The sequence below is a fragment of the Engystomops pustulosus genome, chromosome 10, assembly GCF_040894005.1.
Source record: "Engystomops pustulosus chromosome 10, aEngPut4.maternal, whole genome shotgun sequence".
NCBI lineage: Eukaryota > Metazoa > Chordata > Amphibia > Anura > Leptodactylidae > Engystomops > Engystomops pustulosus.
The window spans coordinates 57,318,109-57,334,956 of NC_092420.1; the positions used below are offsets into that span (position 1 = coordinate 57,318,109).

At 44.1% G+C, this 16,848-nt stretch overlaps 1 long non-coding RNA gene across 1 annotated transcript in view; it reads right to left on the reverse strand.

Moving 5' to 3' along the window:
• Positions 1–4,074: 4,074 nt before the first annotated feature.
• The window catches only part of LOC140104227 (uncharacterized), a 36,741-nt gene continuing 23,967 nt past the window's right edge, over positions 4,075–16,848 (reverse strand). The window contains exons 2-3 of the long non-coding RNA XR_011850277.1: positions 8,132–8,196; positions 4,075–6,547 (exon numbers count right to left, since the gene is read on the reverse strand). This is a non-coding gene — a long non-coding RNA (uncharacterized lncRNA). The remainder of the gene's footprint in view (positions 6,548–8,131; positions 8,197–16,848) is intronic.

Sequence of the window (16,848 nt, forward strand, 5' to 3'; positions counted from 1 at the left end):
CAAATTGCAGGTTGCTCTCACAGTCTTCGAAATTGCTTAAACACCCAAAAGAAACTCAAAATGCAGCAAAGCAAATGAGTTCCCACTGGCAAGGAACCTGGAAAAATAAAGAAATACATTGAAATAATAAGCGAATGATAAGTAAAAGCCTATTTAGAAAATCCCACCCAACCACAGAAAAAAAATCCCATTTGAAGACACTTAGTGCTGTGTTACGATGAGCCATTCCTCAGGGGTGATCAAATGGTTCGTATGTTGAAACTGGAGTCCTGATTGAAGTACTGAAAGAAGGTGGAGATGGACATCCGGTAGTAGTTTTGAAACTTGTCTGGATGCCGCCGCAGGTCAGTGTACAGGTTGTTGAAGTGACCCTTCCTAGGCTGTGACAATAGGATGAACCTAAAACTGCCTGGTCCTCTTCAATTTCTCTACCAGCATAGGTGCCTGCTTTTGGAGTTGCCTTAGAAGGAACCAGTCCAGGAAAAGGTCCTCATCAAGAGCATAAGCGATTACAAGAGGAAGAAGGCCAGAAACCACAAACCAAATTATCAATGGAGTCTAACTTTGTGCTCTGCAAAATAAAATGGAGTCTTGGCCAGTTAGGTGACCATATACAAGCTAGTGACATAAATTGTGAGCCCACCACATTTTTTGCAATTTACGGCATACAGATTGTGAAACAGCAGTCAAACGTTGGTCATGCGTCCATTGTTTTGTGGTACATACAGGACTTTGCAAAAAAACACAAGTTGGTGTACATGACGCCTTAGTTTCACTTTAAGCTTGATAAAGAAAAAAAACAGGCTGAGCAGGGATCGAGAAGATCGTTGTTAGAAAATAATGCCAATAGAAGACTATAGTCAGGTGAAGAGCATAAAGGGTTGAACCTTACTACTCAGAGTATAGATGTAAGCCTGTAGTCAGCCTCCTTAGATACACACTATACAGGTGGAAATATGCATTTCTTATGAGAGATAAGAAGGTGTTACCTATTCTTTTTTACAAACCAAACAGAATTTGTTAATAAAGTATATTAAAAAAGTGTTCACTGAACTCCACCCAATACAATGTTACAAATTATTTCAAACAATTATGGTTTAAATACTGAGAATCCATACAATTAAATAAACTATAATTGTAATCAGGAGCCAAGAGAATTACTGACCCTATTCCACCTGGCTCTGAAGTTTGGCATCCAGGAACACAGAGATTCCCCAGCAACACATCAGGACCAGTAACAGTTGACCCCAATTACATTTTTTGACCCATTCTCATGTATTTCCCAGTTTGTTGGTATCATTTCACAGTCATCTGACTCACCTTGATAAAGTCAATACAATTTCTGGATAACTAATGGGTTCGTACATTATGGTGCTGCATTGTATGTTGCTTTAACTGTGGAGAACTCTTTTTCAAATAGTTCTTACATAGCCATGATATGTTATTTGGGTCATTGAAAAGAAGTGTCAGGTTCGCAGGGGAGAGTGCTGGGACTTCTGGTGCTCCCTCTGATGCTTCTGGTGGTGCTAGCGGACCTTTGGCGCGTCTCCGTGCAAACTCCACCTCTCGTCCACTACCAGTGTTCTCTAGTGCGCGCTCCGGCCAGCGCTGCTAAGACCTTGCACTGTTTAGGGGTTGTGTTCTGGACTGCTGGGAGTTGTGGTACCTCTGCATGGTGCCTACGATTGTGCTTGGTTATTCTGCACCATGAGGGGTTAATTCCCAGAAGTTTTCCAGCTCCAATCAGGTTCTGGAGGTGGGGTTCTGGCTGCATAAATTGCAGCTTCACTAGTCACCTGTGCCAGTGTTTGAAATCCCTTCATCGCTTGCTCTCTGTATTAGGTTTTACTTGCTCGGTGTTCTGTATTATTGTGTTCTCTGCTAGTTTTTGACGTTGGCCCTTTTGCTTACTGATTTTGCTCTTGACGTACCCTCTCATTTTGACTCTGGCTAGTTTTGTGTTTTATGTTTGTCAGTCTGTTTGTGTTGTTCCCTTCCCACGTTTTAGCATGGGGGGCTATGGGAAGGGACAGAGGTTGGGGTGAGCTCAGGGCACACTATCCCCTGTCTTCAGTGTTACCAAACCCTAACAGGTAGCCTGTCTAAAGTTCTAAACCCTCCCGTCAGCATCCCGTGCATAGTGAATAAAGTGCTAGCAATGGAAAATCTCTAATGCCTCCCCCCGCCACCACCATCACCAAACAGACACACATCACAGCTTCTTAAGTCTGGAACTTCTTCACTCCAAGGTCTCCTTTTGTTCTTTGTTCCTTAGTTCCTCTTTAGTTTTACAATCAGAAAAACTTATGGGGGAACCATAGTTTACAGGGATAAAGTCCTCTTCATAGATACCTACACATGTAAATAAAGGCACTTTTCCACGTCAGTCCCACTGTTCAGGTCCCACTTTCTAATTGAATTGCATAAAGATTATATAATAAAGCACAGTGGTCAGTTCACTTATAAATGTGGGTTATCGGTGCCTATTGCTATATCTTACAGGAGAAAAGTGCTAACGATAGGATAATACAGCATCTTTATATCTGTAATGTTTGCATTTAGCGCTTTTATATTTATTATATTATCTAGAGATCTATCAGTTTTGTGTAACAACATACCATTAATAAAGCCCAAAGGGGAATTGCAGCTTCTCTGTATCTGTAAGTTGTCCAAGCAGCTTAATTTGCTCTACAATAATTATCTAGACTCACTTAAGGATTTATTTTACTGATACAAAGTGGTGCCTATAGGATGTACGATTTCACTCCCAAATAATACTTTTAAATTCTTAAGACACTGTAGGCGATTGCAGAGAAGAAAAAGGGATTTGGTGTCTCCTCCAGTAATGGATTGCTTATTTTACCTTCTACTAGCTCAAGGAAACATGAATTCTTTAATCATTTATCAATAGGAATTATTGACTGTAACCATCTATAAATTAAATATGTGAATAGTTGCTCATTTTTTGGAGCACGCTATAATAGATAATTGATATATATATACATACATATAAATCAATTAATATTCAGGGTTTTTTAATGTCCATGATTTAGAAACAATGTGGCAAAACCTAAATGTAAAGATCCTAAAGATCCTAAATGTACTAGCATCTTTTGTGGAAAATCAGAACTTAGGTGGGGACTCACTGTGGTTTTTAGATGTTATGAGAAACCCCTTACAAACCTGTGAATAATAGAAACATTATTGCTGTGTCATCATCTCCTTTCTGGAAGCAGTAATGTTAAGGATAAAATCAGATTAGGAATTAGTATTAAAAAGGCTATGGTAATCTGCCATTAGGTGAAATGTTTGATCCTGGTCCCCTTTAAAATATCCCAGTGTCAATCCTGGACATCATTGTAGCAGAATGTATAGGATAGCTTCCAAGTACCACATAGTGGGAAAAAGTTAACTGCAATGTTATTACCTTTACCGAGGGCCGGTTCAAAGTGGGGCCCTGGGCAAAACTAAAAGCGGGGCCCCAAAATAAAACCATTTAATGACCAGTCACAGTCAGTAAGAGGCTCCTTTTAGTATGGTAAAACAAGATGTAAAATGGGTGAAATTTATTAGTTAGCACTATAGCCTTGCAGCGCTGGTCAACATGTGCAAAGAGTTTGTATGTTCTCTCTGTGTTTCCGTGGGTTTCCTACCACACTCCAAAACATGCTAGTAGGTTGAATAGATTGATAGGGAATGATTTGACAATCGGTAAGATGTGAGGAGATCATACACACCCCACACCAATATATTCACCAAAATATTCAGCAAAGGGAACGTTAAATCCACAGGGGACACCAAACAATTTTTGCAGAAAATTGCACTGAGCATCACACAGATGTATCATTACATGTTCCCTTACACAACGGTAACCCAAATAAATAACTAATATATCCATAAACCCCTCTAATAAGATAATAAAAGTCACTTTTAGATGTGCGCCAATGTATTAGCCGCACAATAACAGAACCCTCCGCGCTTCATAAAAATTTGAGTGAGAAAGTCATAACATAGGTGTAAGTAATGGAGAATGGTGGGAAATAAAAACTTTATTCCTGAACATGTCTGTGTTTTTGGTGTTACATATAACTTTATGGACATGTTCTGGGTTGTGGTGTTAATATATAATTGCCACATTAGGCAAAGAGGATCAAATGTTCATTGTATCAGTCAATTTTCTCAACAAAAAAAAAACTATCATAAACTAAAAGGCAATAAGAGAGAAAATGTTTTCTTAGATAGTTCTGGATAGAGAAGGGTTAAAACCATGAACATTAGCTGATATTATTCCTTATCAGAATGTAGTAACATATAAAGTGAATATTTCCATTATCTGTGAGGTGCAGCAGCTTCTGTGTGCTGCAAATTCTCCCTGTAGACTGATGGCTAAGAATCTGGAGGGGAGTACATTCAGGGGGCTGTATCTCTGGCTCTGTGACATATAGAACCTCACTTCTTTTTTTCCTATGGAAGAAGAGAGTCTCCTCTTTTATATGAATTTAAATCTGAGATATTAACTGTTAAACTGCCATTGGGAGTGATTTTTATATATAAAATGGAACCTGATATTCTTACTTTAAACCTGAATATCTCTGGATCCCTGGCACCTAGAAACAAAATTCAAGTTTCATTTGAAAGAATTGCCCACTTTGCCTACCCATAGCAACGGCCCTGCCTTTACCAATCTATGCATACCTTTTAGAACAGGAAAGTATTTACTAAGCTCCTTGTGCCAGTTTTCTGGCAGACTTTGCATGTTCTTTCTAAAGCAAACTGCTTGTAGTTTGCGACCCTTTTGTGTTGCAGCCGCGTTACTCTCCAACCGTTCCGATGCTTAGTCGGACCATGCGCCAGACTTAACATGCAAAGTCTGACAGAATTATGTCACACGCCCCATGTTAATGATGCACCAAAAAAAGGTGGTATTGGAGCAGTGCATGCAGTGCCAGATTCATGAAAAACTTGCGCCAGAAATCATGAATCTGCTACCCCATTGGAGTACATGTATCAAACTTTTGGCTTTCCATTTTCTTTAATTTTCAAGACTTTTTATGGTTCTTGTTCTCAATTGCGACTTTTTTATGCCTAAAACTGTCTCCTTTCAAAGTTCACCATTGACTAGTTTTCTGCAGTGTTCCTTGAGTTATTACTAGATATGGGCAAATTGTAAACAAATTTCAATTTGCCAAGTTCGCAGAATTTTCCGCCAAAATTCAATTCAACTAATCCAATCATGGCGAAACATATTAAAAAACAGGTCTTTCCGTGCTGCAGAGAGCCTGTAGGGTGTTGTTTTGCCATGCTCAAATATGCATAGGGATCATGGTTTTGTCTTCAAACAATGCTGTGTTTTAAGATGACATGCTTCACTCTTAAATTCTATGGGCAATTACAGGGGCCAACTTGACCAAATAAGTGAAGCAGGAACGCAGCCTGACAAGGTAACATCTGTACCAGCTGAGGGCCAAGATCCCACTATAACATCAAAGAGTGCACTTTTTTTACACTGACATCAGATAATTCCATAAATTACGACTGAATCTGTTCTGTTCAATGTGGACACATGTAGAAAACCCCCAAAAGAGTGGAGAGGGTGTTGGCAGTAATTTTGCATTGATGTCACTGATCATTTTGCCCTTCTTTTCATCCGTAAGAGTCTGCTTTCAATCAGTCAATAATGCATCATCAGTATTGCTAAAGCCAAAAACAAACAGGATTGGATCCAAAACAGAGATGACCAGTAAATGGGATATTTGCATGTGCTCTGTGTTCTGTATCGACACCTGCTTTTGGCTATCAATGCTGAAGCTTTTCATTCCTTCTGACAGATGAAATGAAGGGGAAAACCAAACAGCGGTCGGTAGGCAGCAGCATTAGTAGGCCACAGAGTGACACAATGACAAAGTCTGGAGGTGGCAGCAACATGGTAGGCCACAGAGTGGCACAATGACAAAGTGTAGAGGTGGTGGCAGCAGCAGGAGGTCAGATAGTGGCACAGTCACAGTGTGTGTAGGTGGTCTGCAGCAGCGGCAGCAGCATGAGGCCAGTGAGTGGCATAATGACAAATTCTGGTGGTGGCAGTAACATGGTAGCCCACGGTGTGGCCCAATGACTGAGTGTGGAGGTGCCGGCAGAAGCAGCAGCAGGAGGGCAGAAAGTAGCACAATGACAGAGTGTGGAGGTGGGTGACAATTCCAGTCCCTGGTAAAGATGGTAGGAGGCAGATGGAGCAACTAGAAGCAGATGTGTGGCATCAGGCGGGTGGCAGCATCAAAATAGTGGCTGAGGCAGGTAGTTAGAATCCAGACTCATTTCTCAACATTTGGGGGAGGCGTCATGGCTGATCTAATCTGATGCATAAGGCATTGGTGTGTTGAAATCCTGGCCGATCCATGCCTGATTCATCTTGACAAAGGTCAGTCTTTCCACATTATGGGTGGACATGGGGGTTCTCCTTGAGGTAACGATGGCCCCTGTCGCACTAAACACCCACTCTGATGCCACTGAACCACTCTGAACCCCCTACGGGTAAAGTGCCCGAGGAAGCCTGATATAAAAAAAAGAAAAGTTATTTTTTGGCAATTTTACCACATTTGAAATTTTTTTCAGCTTCCCAGTACACCGCATGCTATATTAAATTCTGTTATTTGGAAGTACAATTTGTTATGCAGAAAAAAAGCCCACATTAAGCCCTGTACATGGAAAATTATGAAGTTTTAAAGGAGGGGAGCAAAAAATAGAAAAACATAGAAGGGCATTGGTAGGAAAGGGTTAATTTACACAAGTGTGGACTCCTACGCTCTTCATAAAGCATTAAAGGGCATAAACCACCAGGATGAAGGACTGTATGGAAATGAGCCTGAAGGCTCCAGGCTCCATAAGTGTAAATGGAGCCTGGAGCCCCTCAGGCTCATTAGCATACAGTCTTTCATCCTGCTGACAGATATCCTTTAAGGATAGCAAATAATAATAATAATGTTCGTTTTAACATTAATTATTTTTTTCTTTATTTTTCCACGTTGTCACCTTCATGGGAATCCCAGTGCAATATAATTTCAAATATTTTGTAGACTACATATTATAAACCATATATACTCAAGTATAAGCCAACCCAAATATAACCCGAGGCCCATAATTTTACCACAAAAAACTGGGAAAACTGTGGGCAGGGTGAAAAATGCATTGGACACAACCTCTATCCAGTATATTGCTAGCCAGTCCCCCTTGCTTCAGTATATAGTTGACCAGCCTCTTTCCCCCAGTATATAGCTAGCCACCCCCTGCCTCCCAATACATAGTTAGCTAGCCTCCTGCCCCCAGTATATAGCTAGCAAGCCTCTGCCCCCTATATGTAGCCTGCTACCCCCATGTATAGTCTGCCAGCCCCCTGACCCCAGTGTATAACCTACCAGATACCCGCCTCCAGCATATAGCCTGCTAGCTCCCTGCCCCCAGCATGTAGCCTGCCAGCTCCCAGTATATAGTCCCCAGTAAATAGCCTTCCAGCCCCCAGTATATAGTCTGCCAGTCCTCTTTATCCAGTATATAGCCTGTCAGACCCCAGTAAATAGTCTGCCAGTCCCATTACCCTAGTATATAGCCTTCCAGCTCCCTGTCCCCAGTATGCCCAGCACATAAAAAATAAGCTAAGTACTTACCTTTCCAATGCCCTCGCAGATCCTCTTGCAGGCCCTCTCCTTGATTCCTGTGCATGGGCACACTATATTGTATTGGCGGCACACACACTATAATGTCAGCAAGTGGCTGATGTCATAGTCTGTGCACTGTCAGCACAACGGACCTGTTGCAGCCCTCGCACAGGAGTGAATGAGAGGACCTGCAAGGGGCGTCGCAAAGGTCAGCACTGAGCTTATATTTCTACATACTCGAGTATAAGCTTGTAGTCGAGTAAATTCTGTATTTCTGAAATATAAATTTTTGCTTTTATTAAAAAAATAAGATGTTAAAAGAGTTTACATGAGAAGTCTCATGCAAATTTCCAAAAATATTTCACTTTAATTTAACCTTCAAAAAGTTATTATGAAAACTGCTTAATTGTTACTTATTTTTACAAATACTCAAGAATAATTGAAAAGTCTGTTTAATTAAATATTTGAAGCAGACAACTTACAATAAAGAGGGTTCCTTGTCTAATCCATGTCACGCCCCTACATGGCTGACCTCAGCACTGACCATCTGTGGAAAGAATTAGAAATCATCAGTGCATTCCCTTTTCTTTCATCACATCAGAGCCTGGTAGGACGACGGAGAGGAATCCAAACTGCTGCGCTTCCTCAGGGTTGTCATTGGCATCATGTTAAGGCTACATTCAGACATCCGACGTACCGTAGCACAGCGGGCAACGGCGGCGCACGGGGAGAGGAGGAGGAGGTGAGCCGTATATACGCCTCCCTTGCGGCAGTGTGAATGCAGCCTAAGGCTTCCTTTTAGTTCCTCTCCTGTGTGTACAATAAATTGGAAGCTCATTACTTACTCTAATTGTAGTAACAATAGGCACTTAACTGTATTCATCCTAGGTACTCTTATCTCTGATGTTTTCTGTTAGTATAGCAGCTTAGTGTAGGTGGACAAAGTGTGCAGGATATTCAGTTATATCCAATATATATATATATATATATATATATATATATATATATATATATATAATATTCATTTTAGCACACATGGTCATCATAGTTATCATAATTTAACAATATACTGTTCATTTACTACCATTTTCATGTCTCCAATTTCCTTAACCCCATAGCGCAATAAGACGTACATTGCTGTGCATGGGGGAGCATGAAGAGGGCTCACGGGCAGAGCCCTCTTCATACTCACCGGGTGCTTGCTTCACAATGAGCCATGACGTCATTGGGGAGCAGCGATCCATTGCCATGACAGCCTCGGGTCACACAAAGATCCGAGGCTATCATGTTTTAGGCTATCTATTACAATGTGCGATTTGCACATTATAATAGATGGTGTGCAAAATCCCCATATACTGCCATATTGTAGTATGGCAGTATATGGTAGGATCAACCAGACAACCTTGGGTGAAAGTACCCTACGGAGTCTGAAAAATAATAAAAAAAAATAAAATAAAAATATATGAAAAAAAACTAAAAATTCAAATCAAACCCCTTTCCCTAGAAGTCATATAAATATAAATAAACAGTAAAAATCATAAATGCATTAAATGTCCGATTTATCAAAATATAATAATGGTTTTTCACTGCGTTTAACCCCTAACAGAAAATAGTCGCAAATGGCTTTTCTTGCCATTTTGAAAAATATAAAAAATTCAATAAAAAGTGATCAAAAGGTTGCACAGTCCATTGAAAACGTCATCAAAAGTCGCAAAAAATTACACCACCCTCAGCTTCGTACACCAAAGTATGGAAAAGTTATTAGTGCCAGAAGACGGCAAAATGAATTTTTTTTTTTTTTTTTGTACCGTAGGATGTAATTTTTGTAAATGTATGAAAACATTATAAAACCTATACATTTTTGGTGTCCCTGTGATTGTATTGACACAATGAATGAAGTAGACCTGTCATTTGGGGCACACAGTGAAAGACGTAAAATCCAGGCCCACAAGAAATGGCGCAAATGTGTTTTTTCATCATTTTCACTGCATTCAGAATATTTTTCAGCTTCCCAATATACGGCATAGAATATTAAATACCATCACTATGAAGTGCAATTTGCTGTGCAGAAAACAAGCCCTTACACCGCTCTTTGCATGGAAAAATAAAAAAGTTATAGATTTTTGAAGGTGGGGAGTTAAAAATAAAGACGCAAAAATGAAAAAGAGCCTGGTCCTTAAGGGGTTAATATATATGTATATATGAAGAAGTTGAATGTTTTAGTTTGAAAAATCTATCTTAATAAAAAAGTGTAGCTGTAAAGTTTATAAAGATTTTTCTATAGCTGTATTAGCTGAAATCTAATATTTTTCCAATCTACTTTCTTATATACAGTACATACCTTATTACAACAGATTCTGCTTTGGCATTCTGTTTGCTCTGTAGAGTGAAAGAGGAGGGAACAGGAGATGCAATTTATGGATTGAGTTGTCACAGAAGGGAAGGGGGTAGGGTCATGCACTATAGCCATGTTTTAGATCTCTGCTCAGTAATTACAGGAAGCAGCAGCTCTGTAATGTCTGCTCTGTGTACACTCTGCTCTCATGATCCCACACACTCCTCCCCCCTGGAGCTGCTCAGTTTAATAAAGATTCTATTATCATCCATAAGCCATCCCAGCACACCACCGATTTCTCTCTAGGATTTGACAAGGCAATAGTGGGGTCACTAAAGAGAAAGGGGTAAGATAAGTCTGATATACAGGATGAAGACTATTCACTTCTATTTGTGTTTTTTCTCCTCTGTTCTTTGTACTGCTCATCCCCCACTGTTATGTGAAGATGTGAGAGTGATAGAATCTGCTGAATGGCCTGGCTGACACATCCATCATGGCAGGCAGTGTATAAGTGAATAAAGCTGTATTAAATTATAGGTCTATCTGTATAACAATGCATAGGTGTATATATGTGTGTACTAATCTGTGTGCTATAACTGCTAGTGCTAGAGAGGAGAGCTCAGCATTATGGAAAGCGAGGGAAGCAGCTCTGGCCTTAGAGGCCTTAGCTGATGTGACAGCCAGAATGCACCCAACTACTTTAGGAGAAGCTGTAGATGGTTTTATAAGAATGGCTGACGGATTTATCAGACTGTATCTCAGGCTTGGAAAAAGCCAGCAACATGATATAGGTATCGTTGGAATTGTTGTCAAATATTTTCACCTAAAACTATCTGAATAAAACAATTTTTAGCTAGAATAGCTAGAATAGTCAGAATTACGCTTTAAAGGGACTCTGACGCTAGATTTTATCTAATTAACCAACAGCCCCGTCAGGTAGGATATGAAATGTCTAGAGATGAGCGAACACTAAAATGCTCGGGTACTCGTTATTCGAGACGAACTTTTCCCGATGCTCGAGTGCTCGTCTCGAATAACGAACCCCATTGAAGTCAATGGGAGACTCGAGCATTTTTCAAGGGGACCAAGGCTCTGCACAGGGAAGCTTGGCCAAACACCTGGGAACCTCAGAAAAGGATGGAAACACCACGGAAATGGACAGGAAACAGCAGGGGCAGCATGCATGGATGCCTCTGAGGCTGCTTAATCGCACCATTATGCCAAAACTATGGGCAACAGCATGGCCATGACAGAGTGACAGAATGAAGCTAGATAGCATGTAAAACATCCAATAATTGACCCTGACACTATAGGGGACGGCATGCAGAGGCAGCGGCAGCAGCGGCAGGCTAGAGAGTGGCATGGCGACATACTCTAAATGGACTCAGGCTTCAAACCAATGGGTGGCAGAGAGGAACCAAAGGAGGTGAGCAAGAAGTGCTCAAATAATATCGGTACATGATAAAAGTTTGCCAGTATATTTTGTGGATTACACAGCAGGGTGGCGACAAAGTTAACATGGAAGCCATGAAAACAACCCAAAATTCTGCCTGACACAGCTCGTTTGATAAGGGGACCATGTATGGAGGCAGTGAACTAGTAGTAGATTAAAGGTGCTGCAGTTAAAACTATGTTAGTTGGATCTTGGCATGGAGCTGGCGCTCCGCTGCCAGGCGAGCTTTCGCCAATCCAAGCCCCTGTCTCTAGGCTACTCCCCAAACAGCACTTCTAAGAACCTTTTGTATAAGATCAAGTGTAGTAGCGTTCTTATAAGTTTAGGATATGCCGGGTGAGGGGAATGTAAACAGATGCGCAAGAAGCGCATGATGCGCATGGAGCTGGCGCTCCGCTGCCAGGCGAGCTTTCGCAAATCCAAGCCCCTGTCTCTAGGCTACTCCCCAAACAGCACTTTTGTATAAGATCAAGTGTAGTAGCGTTCTTATAAGTTTAGGATATGGCGGGTGAGGGGAATGTAAACAGATGCGCAAGAAGCGCTGAAATAATATCCCTAAATGGTAAAAGTTTGCAAGTATATTTTGTGGATTACACAGCAGGGTGGCGACAAAGTTAACAACTTTGATGTGGAATCCATGAAAACAACCCAAATTTCTGCCTGACACACCTCGTTTGATAAAGGGACGATGTATGGAGGCAGCTATATGGACGACTTTTGGAGGTAGGAATGGAGACAACGTGTGGAGGCTGCTATGGAGACAATTTAATTTGGATAGTGCCTGTATGTGGCAGTCCCAAACATTTTTCAAACCAGAGGAGCAGGTAGGTGGCCCTCCAGTAAAATGGGATAGATTGAGTGCCTGTATGTGGCAGTCCCAAAAATTGTTCAAACCAGAGGAGCAGGTAGGTGGCCCTCCAGTAAAATGGAATAGATTGAGTGCCTGTATGTGGCAGTCCCAAAAATTGTTCAAACCAGAGGAGCAGGTAGGTGGCCCTGCAGTAAAATGGAATAGATTGAGTGCCTGTATGTGGCAGTCCCAAAAATTGTTCAAACCAGAGGAGCAGGTAGGTGGCCCTGCAGTAAAATGGAATAGATTGAGTGCCTGTATGTGGCAGTCCCAAAAATGTTTCAAACCAGAGGAGCAGGTAGGTGGCCCTCCAGTAAAATGGGATAGATTGAGTGCCTGTATGTGGCAGTCCCAAAAATGTTTCAAACCAGAGGAGCAGGTAGGTGGCCCTCCAGTAAAATGGGATAGATTGAGTGCCTGTATGTGGCAGTCCCAAAAATGTTTCAAACCAGAGGAGCAGGTAGGTGGCCCTCCAGTAAAATGGAATAGATTGAGTGCCTGTATGTGGCAGTCCCAAAAATTGTTCAAACCAGAGGAGCAGGTAGGTGGCCCTCCAGTAAAATGGGATAGATTGAGTGCCTGTATGTGGCAGTCCCAAAAATGTTTCAAACCAGAGGAGCAGGTAGGTGGCCCTCCAGTAAAATGGAATAGATTGAGTGCCTGTATGTGGCAGTCCCAAAAATTCTTCAAACCAGAGGAGCAGGTAGGTGGCCCTCCAGTAAAATGGAATAGATTGAGTGCCTGTATGTGGCAGTCCCAAAAATTGTTCAAACCAGAGGACCGGGTAGGTGGCCCTCCAGAAAAATGGAATAGATTGAGTGCCTGTATGTGGCACTCACAAAAATTGTTTCAAACAGAGGACCGGGTAGGTGGCCCTCCAGAAAAATTAAATGCATGAAGTATAGCAAGAGCCAGTGGGCCCTGTCAAAAAATAGCCATTTTCCTCTGCTTTACTGTACAAAGAGGAGGAGAAGGAGGAAAATGAGGAGGAGGAGGAGGAGTGGATCAATTATTCAGGTTGAGCTTCCTTCACCTGGTGGAGATTGGAAATTCTGAGAAATCCAGCCTTTATTCATTTTAATAAGCGTCAGCCTGTCAGCGCTGTCAGTCGACAGGCGTGTACGCTTATCGGTGATGATGCCACCAGCTGCACTGAAAACCCGCTCGGACAAGACGCTAGCGGCAGGGCAGGCAAGAACCTCCAAGGCGTACAGCGCCAGTTCGTGCCACATGTCCAGCTTTGAAACCCAGTAGTTGTAGGGAGCTGTGTGATCATTTAGGACGATGGTATGGTCAGCTACGTACTCCCTCACCATCTTTCTGTAAAGATCAGCCCTACTCTGCCGAGACTGGGGACAGGTGACAGTGTCTTGCTGGGGTGACATAAAGCTGGCAAAAGCCTTGTAAAGCGTACCCTTGCCAGTGCTGGACAAGCTGCCTGCTCGCCTACTCTCCCTCGCTACTTGTCCCGCAGAACTACGCACTCTGCCGCTAGCGCTGTCAGAAGGGAAATACTGTTTCAGCTTGTGCACCAGGGCCTGCTGGTATTCATGCATTCTCACACTCCTTTCCTCTGCAGGGATGAGAGTGGCAAGATTTTGCTTGTACCGTGGGTCCAGGAGAGTGAACACCCAGTAATCGGTGCTGGAATAAATTCTTTGAACGCGAGGGTCACGGGATAGGCAGCCTAGCATGAAATCTGCCATATGCGCCAGAGTACCAACGCGTAAGAATTCACTCCCCTCACTGGCCTGACTGTCCATTTCCTCCTCCTCCAACTCCTCCAACTCCTCTTCTTCTGCCCATACACGCTGAACAGTGAAGGACTCAACAATGGTCCCCTCTTGTGTCTCGCCAACATTCTCCTCCTCTTCCTCCTCATCCTCCTCCACCTCCACCTCCTCCGATATGCGCTGAGAAACAGACCTCAGGGTGCTTTGGCTATCAACAAGGGAATATTCTTCCCCCGTCTCTTGTGACGAGCGCAAAGCTTCCGACTTCATGCTGACCAGAGAGTTTTTCAACAGGCCAAGCAGCGGGATGGTGAGGCTGATGATGGCGGCATCGCCACTGACCATCTGTGTTGACTCCTCAAAGTTACTCAGCACCTGACAGATATCAGACATCCACGTCCACTCCTCATTGTAGACTTGAGGAAGCTGACTGACCTGACTACCAGTTCTGGTGGAAGTTGACATCTGGCAGTCTACAATCGCTCTGCGCTGCTGGTAAACTCTGGATAACATGGTCAGTGTTGAATTCCACCTCGTGGGCACGTCGCACAACAGTCGGTGAGCGGGCAGTTGGAGGCGGCGCTGCGCTGCCCTGAGAGTGGCAGCATCTGGGCTGGACTTCCTGAAATGCGCACAGATGCGGCGCACCTTCGTGAGCAAATCAGACAGATTGGGGTATGTCTTGAGGAAACGCTGCACTATCAGATTTAACACATGGGCCAGGCATGGCACATGTGTCAGTCTGCCGAGTTGCAGAGCCGCCACCAGGTTACGGCCGTTGTCACACACAACCATTCCCGGCTTGAGGTTCAGCGGTGCCAGCCACAGATCAGTCTGCGCCGTGATGCCCTGTAATAGCTCTTGGGCGGTGTGCCTTTTGTCGCCTAGGCTCAGCAGTTTGAGCACCGCCTGCTGTCGCTTAGCGACGGCACTGCTGCTGTGCCTAGAGCTACCGACTGATGGCGCCGTGCCCACGGATGGTAGTTCGGAGGAGGAGGTGGAGGAGGGGTGGGAGGAGGAGGAGGCATAGTAGGCCTGAAACACCTGGACCGAGGTAGGCCCCGCAATCCTCGGCGTCGGCAGTATATGAGCAGCCCCAGGGTCAGTCTCGGTCCCAGCCTCCACCAAGTTAACCCAATGTGCCGTCAGCGATATATAGTGGCCCTGCCCGGCAGCACTCGTCCACGTGTCCGTGGTCAGGTGGACCTTGTCAGAAACGGCGTTGGTCAGGGCACGGATGATGTTGTCTGACACGTGCTGGTGCAGGGCTGGGACGGCACATCGGGAAAAGTAGTGGCGGCTGGGGACCGAATACCGAGGGGCGGCCGCCGCCATGAGGTTGCGAAAGGCCTCGGTCTCTACTAGCCTATAGGGCAGCATCTCCAGGCTAAGCAATCTGGAGATGTGCACATTAAGGGCTTGGGCGTGCGGGTGGGTTGCACTATATTTGCGTTTCCGCTCCAGCGTCTGGGGTATGGAGAGCTGAACGCTGGTGGATGCTGTGGAGGATCGTGGAGGCGACGATGGGGTTTTTGGGCCAGGGTCCTGGGCAGGGGGCTGACTAGCAGCTGACACAGGGGAAGGAGCAGTGGTGTGCACGGCCGGAGGTGAACGGGCTTGTTGCCACTGAGTGGGGTGCTTAGCATTCATATGCCTGCGCATACTGGTGGTAGTTAAGCTAGTAGTGGTGGAACCCCTGCTGAGCCTGGTTTGGCAAATGTTGCACACCACAGTCCGTCGGTCATCCGGTGTTTCCTTAAAGAACCTCCACACTTCTGAAGATCTAGCCCTCGCCGCAAGAGCCCTCACCACGGGAGCTTCACTAGTTGACAGTGGCGCTGATGCACCAGCTCTGGCCCTGCCTCTCCGTCTGGCCCCACCACTGCCTCTTCCAACCTGTTCAGGTCGAGGACTCTCCTCCGTCTCAGAAGCACTGTGTTCACCCGGCCTCTCAACCCAGCTTGGGTCTGTCACCTCATCATCCTCCGATCCCTCAGTCTGCTCCCCCCTCGGACTTCCTGCCCTGACAACAACTTCCCCACTGTCTGACAACCGTGTCTCCTCATCGTCGGACACCTCTTTACACACTTCCACTACGTCAAGAAGGTCATCATCACCCACAGACTGTGACTGGTGGAAAACCTGGGCATCGGAAAATTGCTCAGCAGCAACCGGACAAGTGGTTTGTGACTGTGGGAAGGGTCCAGAAAACAGTTCCTCAGAGTATGCCGGTTCAAATGGCAAATTTTCCTGGGAGGGGGCAGACTGGGGGGGAGGAGGCTGAGGTGCAGGAGCTGGAGGAGTGGGGATTTCGGTGACATGGGTGGACTGCGTGGAAGACTGACTGGTGGTGGACAAATTGCTCGAAGCATTGTCAGCAATCCACGACATCACCTGTTCGCACTGTTCTGGCCTCAACAGTGCTCTACCACGAGTCCCAGTAACTTCAGACATGAACCTAGGGAGTGTAGCTCTGCGGCGTTCCCCTGCTCCCTCATCAGCAGGTGGTGTCTCACCCCGCCCAGGACCACGGCCTCTGACCCCTGCAGTAGTTGGACGCCCACGTCCCCGCCCTCGTCCTCTACCCCTAGCCCTGGGGTTAAACATTTTTAAAATGAGAGTTATAACTTTTTTTTTTTTTTTACTTTTTTTTTTTTTTTTTGTGTGTTTTTTTTGTGTTTTTTGTTTTTTTTTGTGTTTTTTGTTTTTTTTTGAGTTTTTAGAACCAAACAATCCTATCCTATTGCTATGGCTATTTTCTAGCCAAGTATCAAAGGAAGCACACTACTATGCCAGATGAGATGACACTGAGTTATTGCCTAATAGAA